Here is a 15,325-nt window from a genome sequence, read left to right as displayed (position 1 = left end):
CAAAGAGTGTTCACCCTCCTGGGCTGCCATAGCCACTGCAGCTGACATGTGCAAAAAGGACAGATCTCATTAACACTGCACTATGAAATGCTTTGGCTGACACCACCCATTAGAGTGTAGTGACCAGTGGTCTGGGAGCACCTTGCCCACTTTCCTGTGCAGTAGATTCCTGAGTTTAAGGAGTCGGAGCCTGATATAAGTTCACCAGAGTTAAGAGAACACAGTGAAGGTGTTGGGAGCTGAGTGTTGGCTCCCTAAAATCTTCTAGAAATGAAGCCAGTTGGCTGATTCCACCTTACATCACAATCAAACTTTCAAGATCATCAAATAGGATAAAAAAACAAACAAACAAAAAACACCCAAGAGTCCGCAACGTCAAAGATTGAAGAAACATCAACTCCCAAAATGAGAAAGAACCAATTCAAGCACTCTCACAACTTGAAAAAACAGAGTGCCTTCTTTCCTCCAAAGTTTCATACCACTTCGACAGCATGGGATCTGAACTAGGCTGATATGGTTGAAATGATAGCAACGGAATTCAGAGTATGGATAGGAATGAAGATCATTGAGACGCAGGATTATGTTGAAATCCAATACAAGGAAGCCAAGAATCACAATAAAATCATACAGGAGATGACAGACCAAATAACCAGTATAGAAAAAAAGGTAACTGACCTGATAGAGCTGAAAAACACAATACAAGAGTTTAATAATGGAATCATAAGAATTAATAGCAGAGTAGACAAAGTTGAGGAAATAATCTCAGAGCTTGAACACTGGCTTCCTGAAATAAGACAGTCAAGAATAGAGAAAAATGAATGAATAAAACTTATGAGAAATATGGGATTATGTAAAGAGATCAAATCTACAACTCACTGGTGTCCCTGAAAGAGATGGGGATAGTGTAAGAACATCGAAAATGTATATTACTCATGAGAACTTTCCCAATAAAGCTCCAGAGACCAACATTCAAATTCAGGAAATGCAGAAAATCTCAGTAAGATACAACACAAGAAGTTCATCTCCAAGATACATAATTATCCGACTCTCCAAGGTCAAAATGAAGGAAAAAATGTTAAAGGGAGCTATAGAGAACAGTCAGTTAACCTACAAAGGGAAATCCATAAGACTAACAGTGGAGCTCTCAGCAGAAACCCTATAAGCCAGAAGAGATTGGGGGCAATGTTCAGCATTCTTAAAGAAAAGTAATTCCAAGCCCAAATTTCATATCCAGCCAAACTAAGCTTCATAAGAAATTTTAATGCAATGTTTGTTCACTTTTTTTTTAAAGTTAGGTTCCAGAATACATGTGCAGAGTGTGCAAGTTTGTTACATAGGTATGCATATGCCATGGTGGTTTGCTGCACCTATCAACTCTTCATCTAGGTTTTAAGCCCCACGAGTGTTAGGTAATTGTCCTAATGCTCTCCTTCGCCTTGTCCCCCACCCCCCAACAGGCTCCGTTATGTGTTGTTCACCTCCCCGTGTCCAGATGTTCTCATTGTTCAACTCCCACTTATGAGTGAGAGTATGTGGTGCTTGGTTTTCTGTTTCTGTGTTAGTTTGCTGAGGATGATTGGCTTCCAGCTTCATCCATGTCCCTGCAAAGGACATGATCTCATTATTTGTTATGGCTGCATGGTATTCCATGATACATATGTACTATATTTTCTTTATCTCCTCTATCATTGATAGGCATTTGGGTTGGTTCCAAATCTTTGCTATTGTGAATAGTGCTGCAATAAACCTATGTGTGCCTATGTCTTTATAGTACAGTAATTTATATTTCTTTGGGTATATACCAAAGGGATACACTCTTAAGGGACTTTCTTAACAGTACTGGAATTTTTGGGTCAAATGGCCTTTCTGGTTCTAGATCCTTGAGGAATTGCCACACTGTCTCCCACAGTGGTTGAACTAATTGACATTCCTAACAACAGTGTAAAAGCATTCCTATTTCTCCACAGCCTCACCAGAATCTATTGTTTCTTGACTTTTTAAATACTTGCCATTCTGACTGGGATGAGAAGGTATCTCAGTGTGGTTTTGATTTGCATTTCTCTATCAGTGATGATGAGCTTATTCTTATGTTTCTTGGCCGCATAAATGTCTTAGTTTGAGAAGTATCTGTTCATATCGTTTGCCCACTTTTTGATGGGTTCATTTGTTTTTTTCCTGTAAATTTAAGTTCCTTGCAGGTTCTGGATATTAGACCTTTGTTAGATGGGTAGATTGCAATAATTTTCTCCCATTCTGAGGTCTGTCTGTCCACTCTGATGCTAGTTGCTTTTGCTGTGCAGAAGCTCTTTAATTAGATCCCATTAGTAAAATTTTGGCTTTTGTTGCAATTGCTTTTGTTGTTTTCATCATTCATTTCTTTTTTGAGACATTACTCAGTGAATGTCTGACTTTTGTATATACAAAATATATTTTGGTTCTCTGTTTTTTTTGTTGTTTCATATTAAGAAGATTACATTTCCAAATTTTTGGTTCCTTAGGTTCAGTGCTTCCTTTTTCTGTCTCCCACATATTCTAACAAAGTATTTTTAAATATTTTGCAGTGCACTAAATTTTTTCCATTCACAGATGTGCGCGTGCACACGCACACACACACACACATGCTCATTTAATTGGTTAGGAGAAATACAAAAAAAATTATTTCTCTTGATCATTTTCTCTTTATTTTCTGTCTATTGATCTATCATCTATCTGTCATCTATATCTATCATCTATGTCATCTTAATGTGTTCATAATTTATATTGTGCTCTTGTGTTGCTCTCTTAACTGACAATGATTTGACTCACCCCAGAGGATAGCCACTGATGGTTATAACAACAAAATTAATCTTATTTTTTGGCTAATCAGTAGTACACATACTCATCGGGAAGGCCAGTAGATTTTATTCTCTAATCACCTTGCCACAATTGGGTAAGTACTGGGATTACAGGCCTGAGCCATTGCACTTGGCCAGAGCTTTTAAATTATCTGAAAATTTGACATAACTGTTCATCAAACAAACAAACAAAAAGTCATAAAATCAGTTGCTTCACGGTTCTAAAGGAGCTATTCATAAAAGTTATGTTAATACCTTACCATTATTTTACACTTCCATAAGTGATTTACAGACATGATTTAACTCTTTTTCCTTGAAACCTCCATGAGGTAGGCAGGTATGTAATTGCAGACCTTGAAACTCATAGATGTTAAGGGATTTTCTTAAGGTTACACAGCAATCTCTTGGCAAGGTAGGATTGCATATTAGATCTTGAGATCCAGCTTTCAGAAAATTATAAAAACATTCCAATATAATATTTGTTTGAAAATGTTTTAAAGCTTATTTCAAAATTATGTTGCCCCAGAATAATATTCATTTTATGGAAGTTTCTAAATGAAGAAACTTGAGAACTGTCTAGTTTTTGTGGATTCCTATAATATGATACATGTGACATTCCTGTTAGGGGAATAGTAGGAGTAAGTCACACTCTTAAGCACCGTGTTATGATGTGTCTGCCTCACATGGATTACCATGTGTCAGTGGAAATAGGGTTTCCCAAATTGGCACCACTGACATTTAGGATCAGATAATGCTTTGTTATGAGGAGTTACTGTGTGCATTGTGGGCTGCTTAGCACCATCCCTGGCCTCTACCCACTAGATGCCACTAACAACTCCCCAGTTATGTCAAATAATGCCTCCAAATATTGTCAAATCCCCTTGGGGGCAAAATCATTTTTTGTGGAGAATCACTATTATAATTTGACTGACTATGCAAGTAAGTGAAACTGTGGAAAACTGGAGGTTCCTTTCCATGTTCTCAGTAACTTGAGTATTGATTCACAAAGTTGGAAGGATAAGGTTGGAATTAGGTTTCTAGAAACCGATGAATATAGAGTTAGTGAAAACAGTCACTTCCCTGACTTTTAGGACAGAAAGTAATTTTGACAAAAGAGAAATTCTCTGTGCAAAGACATAAAAAGTCTTCTTTGTGCCATGGGAATGACTAATGTCTGGAGCTAGTAGAGCTACAGTCAAGTAAGAGACTTTTAGAAGAGATATCTTATTTTTACAGATTTGGGCCAAAACCAAAACTTGTTTGAAATAACTAATCCAGAGGAATTCTCATAATTTCTTATGGAGTAGCAATTCAGGAAATAAAAGGGCTAACTAGTACTTTAATATTTGTTATATGTTATTAGAAATTGATAAAAAAAAATCTTTACCAAATAGGATTCAGAAACTACCTTCTACTTCTGTCAGAATTTTACTAATTGTGTTGTTCAGGCTCTACGGAACTTTTGGTGCTCCATTTTTGTTCTGCCCATGAATTTTTTTATTAGATCAAAACTTTTGTTACTAACAGAACAAGATTCTCAGACTCTGCCGTCAGTTGTTTAGCAATTGTTATAATGAGATGAAGCTTCCTTCAATATTCTCTGCTAAATGCCTGCTCTCAGTAAGTCATTGCTCTAGAAATATCTATGTTCTGCATTTTAGTTCCTCTTTGACTTTGGGAGGAACTTATAAACCTGCTCCTTTGACAGGAGGATTAGCTGCTAGATTTAGGATCGATCTATAAATAAGGTCTTGAAAATACTTTCAGGAAGGTATATATTAATAGTCTTATTTTACAGATGAGGAAGTTGAGACACTGAGATGTTAAATAAGTTGCCCACATTACAGATTAGGGACATAATGGAAATTCAAACTCAGGGCTGTCTGATGACCAAGGTTATGTTCCATCATACTGCAAGACCTTCCTGTCTCCCATGAAAGGTGGTAGCAGCATTCTTACAGACTTTTAAGCAACTAATATATGGTATATGTATATATTTATACCTGTAATACACATATTTTTAGCTATGGAATAATTTGGGGTGTATGTGGAGTAGAATGTTGAATATTGATGCAAGAGAGGAAAGTCAGAAAAGAAAAGGATCCCAAGTATGAAACAATGTTTGGGAAGATAGCCTATTTATTATTTTATTTCTTCATGCATCCATCTATTTGTTCAATCATTTATTCATTCATTCATTCAACAGGCACATAATAAGCCTAGCATGTGCTAGCCAATGTGGTATTGGACTGATGTGGCTCATGGATCTCTTGGTGGGAACTACATAGAGTGGACTTATAAGAAAAGCCAGCTGGGGCTCCAGGAGGGTAAGGGAGCAAAGAGTGGTATTACTATCTGTGAGATAAAGGGAAAGATGCCAAAACCCTGATAGGGGTTTCACTCAGGGAGAAAAGGGAGAGAAACCTGTACCTACTTTACAGATATGTCTGGGGATACTGTCTACATGAAATTAATTACTGCTCCCAGCTCAGCCTTTATATCTCCATGACCTTACCAGTAGTTACAAGGGTATAAATATACTTATAGCTACTTACTCGTATCACCTCTAATGCAGCTCTGATGTAGCAGGTATTTGTGGTGTCAAAAGAACAGTAAAAACATGACGAAGATTCACTTAGAATCACCAGTTTACTTAATTGGCCCTCATTTGACATTATAGGTTCGCATATTGAGGCCAGTCCATGCAACCTTTATACAAAAATTTGAGCTTAAAATTTAGCCTTTTAAGAAACATAGAATTCATTTTAATCTGGAAATTTTTATTTTAGGAACTCCTAGAGTAAATGGGAACAATTTATAGCACAGTAAAACAATATTTGATTGTTTTGGGGTGTTATTAAAATGGGCTGGCAATTTTATTGTACTTGAATATAAAATAGTTTGAGTGACTATCATGAAATTTTTTTCTAAATCTCTTTCATGTTTTTTCCTTTTTGGTTTATAAATACCATTAATATCAAGTGACTGCAACTGTATGGGTTAATCTGGCTTGGGAATTGACAAGAAATAAAGTGCAACTAGTAATTCAAGTTATTTTCTCTTCACAGTGGTAATGCTCATTAAATTATAAATAACTATTATGGCGTAGTGAGGGGTTTGCAATGGAATTTAAAAGAGCTGTTGCACTCATGAGTATAATTTTATCTCTTGCAAATTATGGCATGTCTGTTTATAGTAATAAGGTATTATAGAGATCACTGAGTAATAGGTAGTTCTCATGGGAAGATGCTATCGTTGTCTAACCTTTCCCCATTGATGTTACCATTGGAAGGCAGAGTTATAATATATCAATGAAAACACAGGGCCATGCTCCTCCTCCTGCCCCCATGACTCCCTAAATCCACGTAACTGAGTCAGATTGCCAGATATGCAATTCTCATATAGAATGAGTGCCCCATGATTTCAGACCCTCTACTGGTATCTCTTTGATTATTCAACACCTCCTCAAACAAGCAATAGCATTAGAAAACCAGCTTGCTGTCCTTCAAGTGAGGTGTTGGTTTTGTCTGTGCTTGAGCTTTTCAGGCCTTGTTTTACCTATAGGACAAGTGAATAACTCTAGATAGCAGGTACATTATAGGATATAGAGAAAGGAGTAGAGGAGTAGGAGGCTTCAATGATGATACCCTGTTTCCATCAATGACAAGTAAGCTTTTCAAACTAAAGCTGGTGAAAGACTTGAGAAAGTTTATTTGCAAGTCAAGCCTGCTTGAGGTATTCTGTTACTTGAATATCCCCAGGCTTCATTGGTCTGTGGTTACAAATAAAGCCGGAATATTAATAATATTCCAGTCTTGATGGCTAACTCCAATTGCAACAGAAGATATCAGGCCCCTACAAAATTCCCTCTCTCAAGACTTTTCAGTAGTCCCTGGAGTATGTCCCATATGAGCTCTCCTGCAGGGCACTGCCACCTTCCCACCAGGTCTCCACTGAGTACTTCTGTCTCTGCTCACCACCACTGATGTGTGTCCATTGTTACGAGTAATATCAGTTTCCTAATGCTATCATAAAAAATTACCACAAAGTTTATGATTTAAAATAACAGAAATTCATTATCTTATATTTTAGAGGTCAGAAGTGTAAAACGAGCCTTATGGGGCTAAAATCAATATGTTGGCAGAGCTGTGTTCCTTCTGGGGAATAAGGGGTGAATCTGTTTCCTTGCCTTTTACAGCTTCTAGAGGTTGCCTGCATTTCTCAGCTCCTGGACCCATCTTCCATTTTTAAAGTGCATCACTCCAAGCTCTGCTTCCATTTCCCTATGGCCACATCTTTTTTCTGACTCTAATACTTCATCCTCCTTCTCATAAGGAATCTTGTAATTAAACTGGACCCTCTTGGAAAATCTAGGGTAATCTTCCCACCTCAAGATTCTGAGCTATTAATAAATCATACCTGCCAAGTCCCTGTACCATGTAAGGCAATATATTCCCAGGTTTTGGGAATTAGGATGTGGAACTCTTTGGGGGTCCATTATTCAGTCTACCACAGAAGCTTCCTGCCCAGACATGGATGCTGCTGTCTAAATATCTCCACCAATGCCCTGGAATTCCTACAATACAGGAGTGGTACTGGGCACCAAACAAAGAGGGTGGGGAGAAACAGGCATCACCCTACTCTATGTCATACCTCAGAAGCACACGCCTCAAAGTCCCCATGAAAAAAGTTGTTCAGCTTCTACTTCTGTTCCTCTCAGTGAAGAGCTCTGATGTAGTTCATAGGCCTGGGCTGGGGCCCTTCATCATGTGCTCTTCTCTTTCCATTGTACTTTATTCCTGCAAAGTGAACAGTCCCACATAAAACTTCCTACTGGTAGACTTTTTAATGTGGAGAATCAACACATGTATGTAGTGCTAGGGCATAGTCAACTCCTCAGTATCAACATGGCTAAATCTTAGCTCAGGCCTGTGTTCTCCTGATATAATTCATTAATTTGAGAATTAACTAATCCATCTTAATTCATTCCCACAAAACCCACCACTAAATGAAAAGCCAATATATTAAAAATGTTCTCATTAAATTTAATGAAAAAATTATGATACATCCCATCTCAACTAGCCTCCTCCTAAGATATTGAAAACATTCAATACTTGCACCTTCCTCTATGACATTCATGTTAATAAATTCAGATCCCATTCATTCACAGTATGTGTTACGATGGACCTGCTGTGGGGCTAGAAGTTGGATGGATGACGAAAGTCATTGCAAAGGGTAGATAACATTATAAAGGTAATGTTTAAAACTATTGAAAAAAGCATAGTTGACTCCAGTTTAAAAAATCTTTTGTTCATGTAAATAATTGATATAATAATTATGCACACAAGTGGCCTAATCACTTTGGTAGATTCTTTGCTACCTCTGATAGAAGCATTTAATTAGCATAATTCTAATCAAAATGTAGTATATAATGAAGTCTGAGCCATATGGTAAAATATCACTTCTTATATTTATTTAAAGGGGTTTTGGGTGAAAATCGGCTATATCAATATAAAAAGAAATTGTTGGAAAAATGATAAAACTTTTCAGAAGACAATATTTACTTTTGCTACCTAAAGAAAGTCTATATTTATTAGACACTTACTTATCCAAGCTCAGGGATTTTAAGATAAAGAAAACAATCCTTATAATGAAGAGTTTCACTGCTTAGTGGGAGAGATCAGGAAGTATTAAGCCTGCACAGAAACAAGCCAAACCATTAATATGGTTATCAGGGAATGAATTGCTGAACAATTTATTTTTTTATTCAATATATTGATTTAAAAATATACAGTGAACCTGCATAACTTCTATAAGTAGAAACACTTAAAATTTATCTTTATGTTATCTACTTACTATAAGTTAACAGCAAGCTACAGTTAAGCCACTGAGCACATCCAACACTCATTTCAAATTAAAACTATCTCTTAGACCTCAGAATTGGCATTGTATAATTATAAGCCACATCTCTAACTTAAAGCTGCTCTGTCATGTCTTCTCCAGCACAGGCCTGACTCTCCAAATCTTTAGGCTTTCTTGAAGGGGATACGATTCTAGTTGGCTCATGGGTTCTGATAAACTCCGTAGTAATCCCAATGGAGTTATAGAATGTTTGAGTTGGAAAGGTCCTTGGAGCTTAAAGGTAACTTGTAATTACAACTGGAAAAATAGAGGCCTGCATCAGTGATACGAGCTTGGCAGTAATGTGAATTATTGGCACCATGACTGGGCAGAAATTACTCATGTGCTTCTCTTAAATAAGGTGCCAGCTTAAGCTTCATAGGACCTACTATAAGAGATCCTAAGATTCCTAGCACCATTCAACCTGGATCAAAATTAATTACCAGCCAAAATCCAGTGACTTCTTTCTGTACTTTCCATCTGTCTTAACTTTGCTGCCAAGACCAGTTGCAGCCGATCAGAGAATACAATGTAACCCATGGCACTACCCTCAAATTTGGCTCTTCTTTTTGCTTTCTGGGCAGGCCAGCCACCTTTACAAGTGACCACATTTTTTTGATGTCTCATCAATTGGTAGTCTGATATTTGGCTGCTCAGTTCATATTTTCTCAGCACAGATCGCTTTGGTCTGTGACTTAAAAGGTGGGCTCTGGCATATTATTCTGCATCTCTCTCCAGCCTGGACTTGCTTCTGGGCCTAGTCCCTCCTGGCTAAACAAAGATATTGGTGAAACAAACAAAAGCATTGCCCTTGAGCTGCCTTTTTCTCCTCAGCTTTGCTTCTACCCTTCCCCAAGTTGTTGAATCTCGCCCTGTAACATTAGAGGCTGGGGCTGGAGTACTCTTTCTTTCATTGTGTACAAAACTTCCAACCTTCTCCTTCAAAGTGAAGGGTGACAAGTAGGGCACTCCAAAACTTTCTGTTAGAAGACTTTATAGCTTAATCACTCAGGGATAAGTTTAAAGCTTAAAGAAACCTATGTTAAAATTCTAGCTCCCCCAGTTGCTTACTATGTAGCTTTGTGACTTTGGGCAAAAACTTAGTTTCTCCATCTGCAAAACAAAGTTTATAATAGCACCAACTTATGGAGCAGAGTCATTGAAATGATGCAGGTAAAACTCTTGATGAGTTCCTGACATGTAGTAAGAACTCAGCAAGCAGTAGCCTTGAGTATTCCTTTTCTTCACTAACTCCCCAGACGCCACACTGGGACTCTCATTTATGGGACCTGTGTACTGACATTCAATGTGCATATTCGGTTTGTACCAAATTATGTTTGTAACTGATAATCAGATGTTGACATTGACGGTGTGATATTGGTACCATTTTCTGGCATTAAGATTTGTTTGAATATTTTTGCTTTTTGGGGTTATTTTTCTTAATTTTACTGAGCTTCAAGGAGGGCAGTGATTTTAAAATAGGCATTCTCTCCATCATCTTTCCTAGAAGTACTGCCAAATTATTTTTCTACTTCTAATATACTACTTTGAACAGAACATGAGTGCAAAGTTTGCGTTTAATAAAACATGATACTAAAAATTACATGATACTTAAAAACTAGGTGTAAAGAAAAAAATGTAGAGTTTGTCGCCTTATTTTATTTAAGGTATATGACCAAATTAATTTTTTAATGTTTTTTTTCTTTTTAAATCTTGGAAGTCCCACATAGGTCAAATCCCATGATTCAAACTTTTTTTTTCTTGGCTTCCTGGCTCTAATGCAATGATTAGATTTCTGTTTAGCTGCTATTTCTTTTATAAATTTTTGCAGTGCTACTCATGTGATTTTTTTTTTCCTTTTTGCAGAACAGGAAATAACCACTTGGCCTTGTTTCTGGTGGTTTTGCCTGTACCAGCATGTCCTAGAGAAATACAACCCATGACAAACCTCAGAATGTCAGGGGAAGATGAATGGCCTTGAATATTTTGAACAATGTAAATTCAACAGAGTATAGAATATCTTACATTTTAGGCTAAGCTCCATTTTCTGGAAAAAAGAAAATATGGCTAAAATGTTTCGTAGTATAAATCAGCCTTGATTCTTTCAAAATCATTCAAAGAATTGTATGTGCTGATGACAAGTTCTTTGCTTTTTAATGATGGTGTATATGAGTAAATCAGAGCCTTATTTCAAGATTACTGTCAATTTATGCCTTTTACTGACATTAACCTTCCTCTAAAATGAGATCATTTACGTTCACCTTTCAATTGACTGGCTGACATTATAAGTCGCCTACTCTAAGATTTAATCAAGTATAAACTGAATATCTTCTCTGGGTCACGTTACCTAGTCTAGTAAAATTTGTTTGAAGTAAGGCCCTTAATGCTGATCATTGAGCTCACACTGCCCTGGGTTCATAATTTCCTTAACTCCTTGCTTTCTGAAATCTTTATTTGCTTCACTTTTCTTTGTTTCCGTTTTTCCCCATCACCTTGTGCAGGAAAGGTGAGAGCTAAATCTATTGAGTGTGTTTGTTGCCATGGTGAAGAAAATAGTACAATTCCACAGTTAATAAAGAGTATCAGGGTGAGGAAGGTATTTCTTCTAAGCTCCCATGATTTTCATTTCATTACAGTGGAACTAAAGAGCACTGACAGGCCTGTTGAAGCAAAATCTTATGTTAGATGTAGTTCAAAATGTCATGCTATTCACTCAGAATATAGTACTTTCCTTTGAGAAATTATTTAAAATGCTTACAATGGAGAAACATTTTAAAAGGGACTTCATGTGGTCATTTACTTCCCAACTGAAAAGAAATTGGTATTCTACAGATTTCCATTTTGAAAACTGGACAGTAACAGAGTAATACTGTTACAAAATCCCATATTAATTCATGCTTTAAAAATGATTTATGGCTTTCTAAAGGAAAATGCCTACATTTAGCTGTCCCATCTAAACTTGAGTGTGGAAAGTATAAAGAACTTTATCTTTCACAAATACAAAGGGTAATGCATTTTTAGTAATGCATGTGGTTCTGAACAGAAAATCTTTCGCGTATCCTTTCTCATCTCTCTTTCCATTTCTTCTACTTACTCCTCCTGCCTACCTCAATCTTTCTTCACAAGTACTTACAGATTCACAAGGTCAACTGTGTTAGGAATTTTTACTAGAAGAGAGAGAAGAAAGTAGCTAAGGTCCAACAGTGTAGCTGAAAGTCTTTGCCCCATGAATTTTTTATTTGTTAGGTAATTCAAAACACCACAGCTGAACCTTGTGTTAGAGCTCACATCAACTTCACAATCTTTAATATAAATGGAAGCAAATAGAAAACTTTCTTAATTGCACTCTTTTCCACTTATCTAAGTCTAATTTACTATGATGAAATTCACTTTGGTGAGCATTCCATTGTTTCAATAAAGAAAGAAAATAAAGAAAAATAAATTTTTAAAAAGTAGATTGAAGAAAAGAATATTTGAAAATAGCAAATTTCCAACTTTTAACTTCATTGTTAGGTTGCCAGGTTCCTTATGAACGCTGAGATTGTTAGAACTGCAAATAAAATAGAATAAAATATTGAAGTAACTCGTGTTGAAATCTTCTGATACACAACACAAAGGTATGTTATGTAAGAAATTTTCTGTCTGAATATACTTCAAATAATAGAAAAAACTGGAAAAAGAAAGATGAATGCATTCAAAGCTTTCTTTAGGGGAAAGAAAGCATTAAAAATAGGTAGTAGACATTTTGTTAAAAAATTATGTTGGAATAGGTGCTATTGAGATGGATATATGGGAAACTGGAAGAAGTAATAATTGTGGGATACTCATGCTGTGCTATGCACCTCAAACAATTTATCTTGTATAATCTTTGTTTATTGTCAGCCTGAGGAGGGTGGGTAGCATTGTATACATTTTCACAAATAAAGGGAGAAAAGAAATCTTTTTCTCAAGCTCCTAGAATAGAACACTTGAAGTCAGGTCCATAGGATGCCACATCTTATTGTCTGCCCCCTGCTGATAAAGGAAGCAAAGGTTTCCAGTATTTTGGATAAAGGGGCATTGAAGAGAAACTGGAGAGAGCAAATTCATAAATTTGCCTGGTTAATTCCATTTTATTATTATTTCTTATAAAACAAAATAGATGTTCCGATGGTCACATGACCAGGGAATTTTATTTATTCAGCTGGACATTGCAAGTCTGAGTAATCATCCTCCAAATCTCACTTCCATTTAATTATAACCTATTGACTGTATTTTTCCATTTTACAGACAATGACAATATTTATTTGGATCCATTAAACAATATAAATCTGAGCATTTTTAAAGATCACATCAAACTTAAGAGAAAGACTGTACCTCAAGACATAGAAGAAATAAAAGACATGGACACTGTGTCTTAAGAACATAAAATCTAAATGTTGAGTCAGGTCAAACCAAGAAATGTAAATGCATTTGAGACTCATATCAGGAAGCACAACACAGATGTAGACTGATATGAATTTCTTTGCAGATAAGGTCCAAAGATCCAGACTGATGATAAGCCCAAAGCTCATTGAGGACAATTACCACTGGATTCTCCTACAGAAGGCTGCAAACACAGTTGTGGATTTTTACTAAAGTTACAAAGGTAAGGGCTTTTAGTAAATTTTATTTCATAGGCAGTATTTAATTAAAAATAAGCTAATATTTTTGGTTTTTTCTTTTGAAGCTGTTAGTTTCTGGGTAAAATCACACTCTACAATAAATAGAAGTAATGGCTTACCATAGATTACATATCTACCTTCTATAATGGAACATTTTTACAATAATTGATACTTATTCATTTATTCTTTTATTAAAATACGTTGCGTATCTCTTGTTTACTAGGCATTGAGTAGGAAACAAAGCATGGTGTTTTATATTTTAATATTGAACATTATAGATCATAAGAGTCTAAAACAAGGCAACAGAGTTTTCCAAAGTGATTTTCAAAGCACTAATTCTTCAAGATTCTTCCCATCCCTAAAGGGCACCATGGCCAAATCCATTTGGTTAAACATTGCAATGACTTAGAAAGCCTATGAGAAAGAAGTCCCTCTGGCTTTGCCAAGCCCAAAACACTTTTTTTTAAACCAAGGATCATTGATTAACATCCTGTTGCACAAAACATCCTAGGTGAGATGTCAGCTCAGAGCAGGCCTATTTGTAGTACTAGTTCTGCAGCACAAAGATGTGAGAACAAGTGGGCAGATGCCAAATTCTGGAAGAGGTAGAAGAGTAGAAAAATTCTTTCATTTCTTTCATTTTTTTGACACAGGGTTCTGCTCTGTTGCCCAGGCTGGAGTGCAGTGATGTGATCTTGGCTCACTGCGACCTCTGTCTCCTGGGATCAAGTGATTCTCCCACCTCAGCCTCCCGAGTAGCTGGGACTACAAGAATGCACCACCATGCCTGGCTGATTTTTGAATTTTTTTGTAGAGAAGGGGTTTCACCCTGTTGCCCAGGCCAGTCTTGAACTCCTGGATTCAAGTGATCCTCCTGTCTCAGTCTCCCAAAGTGCTGGGATTATAAGTGTGAGTTACCACTCCTGGCCCAGAAAAGCCTTTTAAGCATGTTACAGCTCTGTTACCAAGAGATCAAACATAGAGTTGTTTGGAATAAAATCAACCATGGTGAAAGACATTGCTACATAGGCTCTAAAGTCATACAAACTCCTTCCTTCCATCTGTCCCTCCCACCCTCCCTCCCTTCCTCCCTTCTTCCTTCCTTTCCTCCATCCCCAAGGAAAGATACATACCTATAGAGAGCTATAATCTACTTACTCATAATTGATTCTTTCCAAGAAGATATAAGAACGTAAACATTTTCAGGTTTCCCATATCTAAAAATATCTTATTTTACCTTCACAATTTTAGGATAATTAGGCTGAGGATGGAATTCTAGATTCAAAGTAATAGTCCATCAAAGCATTGAATATATTGTTACATTCCCTTCTAGCATCTGGTATTGGAAACAAGAAATCTGGAATTCTGATTTGCTTTCTTTCTTTTGTTTGTTAATAATTTGTCTCTCTGGAAACTTTTAGAATTTTCTGGGCAACTTTATCTCCCTGTAATTATATCTATTTTATAGCCTGATATTGTTTATTTTAATATACTCTTTCACCTTGATCAATCTTGCCATTTACTATCCTAAAAAAAGAAGCTTAGACTCTCCTAAAAGCTAATAAGTGTGTAAAAAGATATTCAGCATCATTCAGAATCACAGGATGCAAATTCATTTAAAATGAGACATTATTATGCAGCTGTTAGACTGACAAAAATCTAGGTAATGATACGTTTTAACAAGAATGAGGAGAATGTGGTAACCTCAAGCACTGCTGATGGTAACGTAGGTTGGGGTGGCCCTTCTGGAGAGCAGTTTGGCATTTGGCACTAAGTGTAAAGACTGAGCTTACATCTACCCAGGATCTAGCAACTCTGTTTCTGGGTGTATATATATCCCCCACCCCATCGGCACAACACTTTTATGGATAGAAGAGGAGGGAGGGAGGGAGGGAGGGAGGGAGAGAGAGAGAGAGAGAGAGAGAGAGAGAGAGAGAGAGAGAGAGA

General features: G+C 36.6%; 1 long non-coding RNA gene across 1 annotated transcript in view; it reads left to right on the top strand.

Moving 5' to 3' along the window:
- The window catches only part of LOC116539777, a 98,802-nt gene that overhangs the window by 72,610 nt on the left and 10,867 nt on the right, over nt 1–15,325 (top strand). Inside the window, exons 2-3 of the long non-coding RNA XR_004264187.1 lie at nt 8,005–8,087; nt 13,246–13,362. This is a non-coding gene — a long non-coding RNA (uncharacterized LOC116539777). The remainder of the gene's footprint in view (nt 1–8,004; nt 8,088–13,245; nt 13,363–15,325) is intronic.

Source organism: Sapajus apella, unplaced genomic scaffold (assembly GCF_009761245.1).
Source record: "Sapajus apella isolate SASKATOON/1434 unplaced genomic scaffold, GSC_monkey_1.0 scaffold4, whole genome shotgun sequence".
Lineage (NCBI taxonomy): Eukaryota > Metazoa > Chordata > Mammalia > Primates > Cebidae > Sapajus > Sapajus apella.
This window is presented reverse-complemented; position numbering and strand designations above follow the sequence as displayed.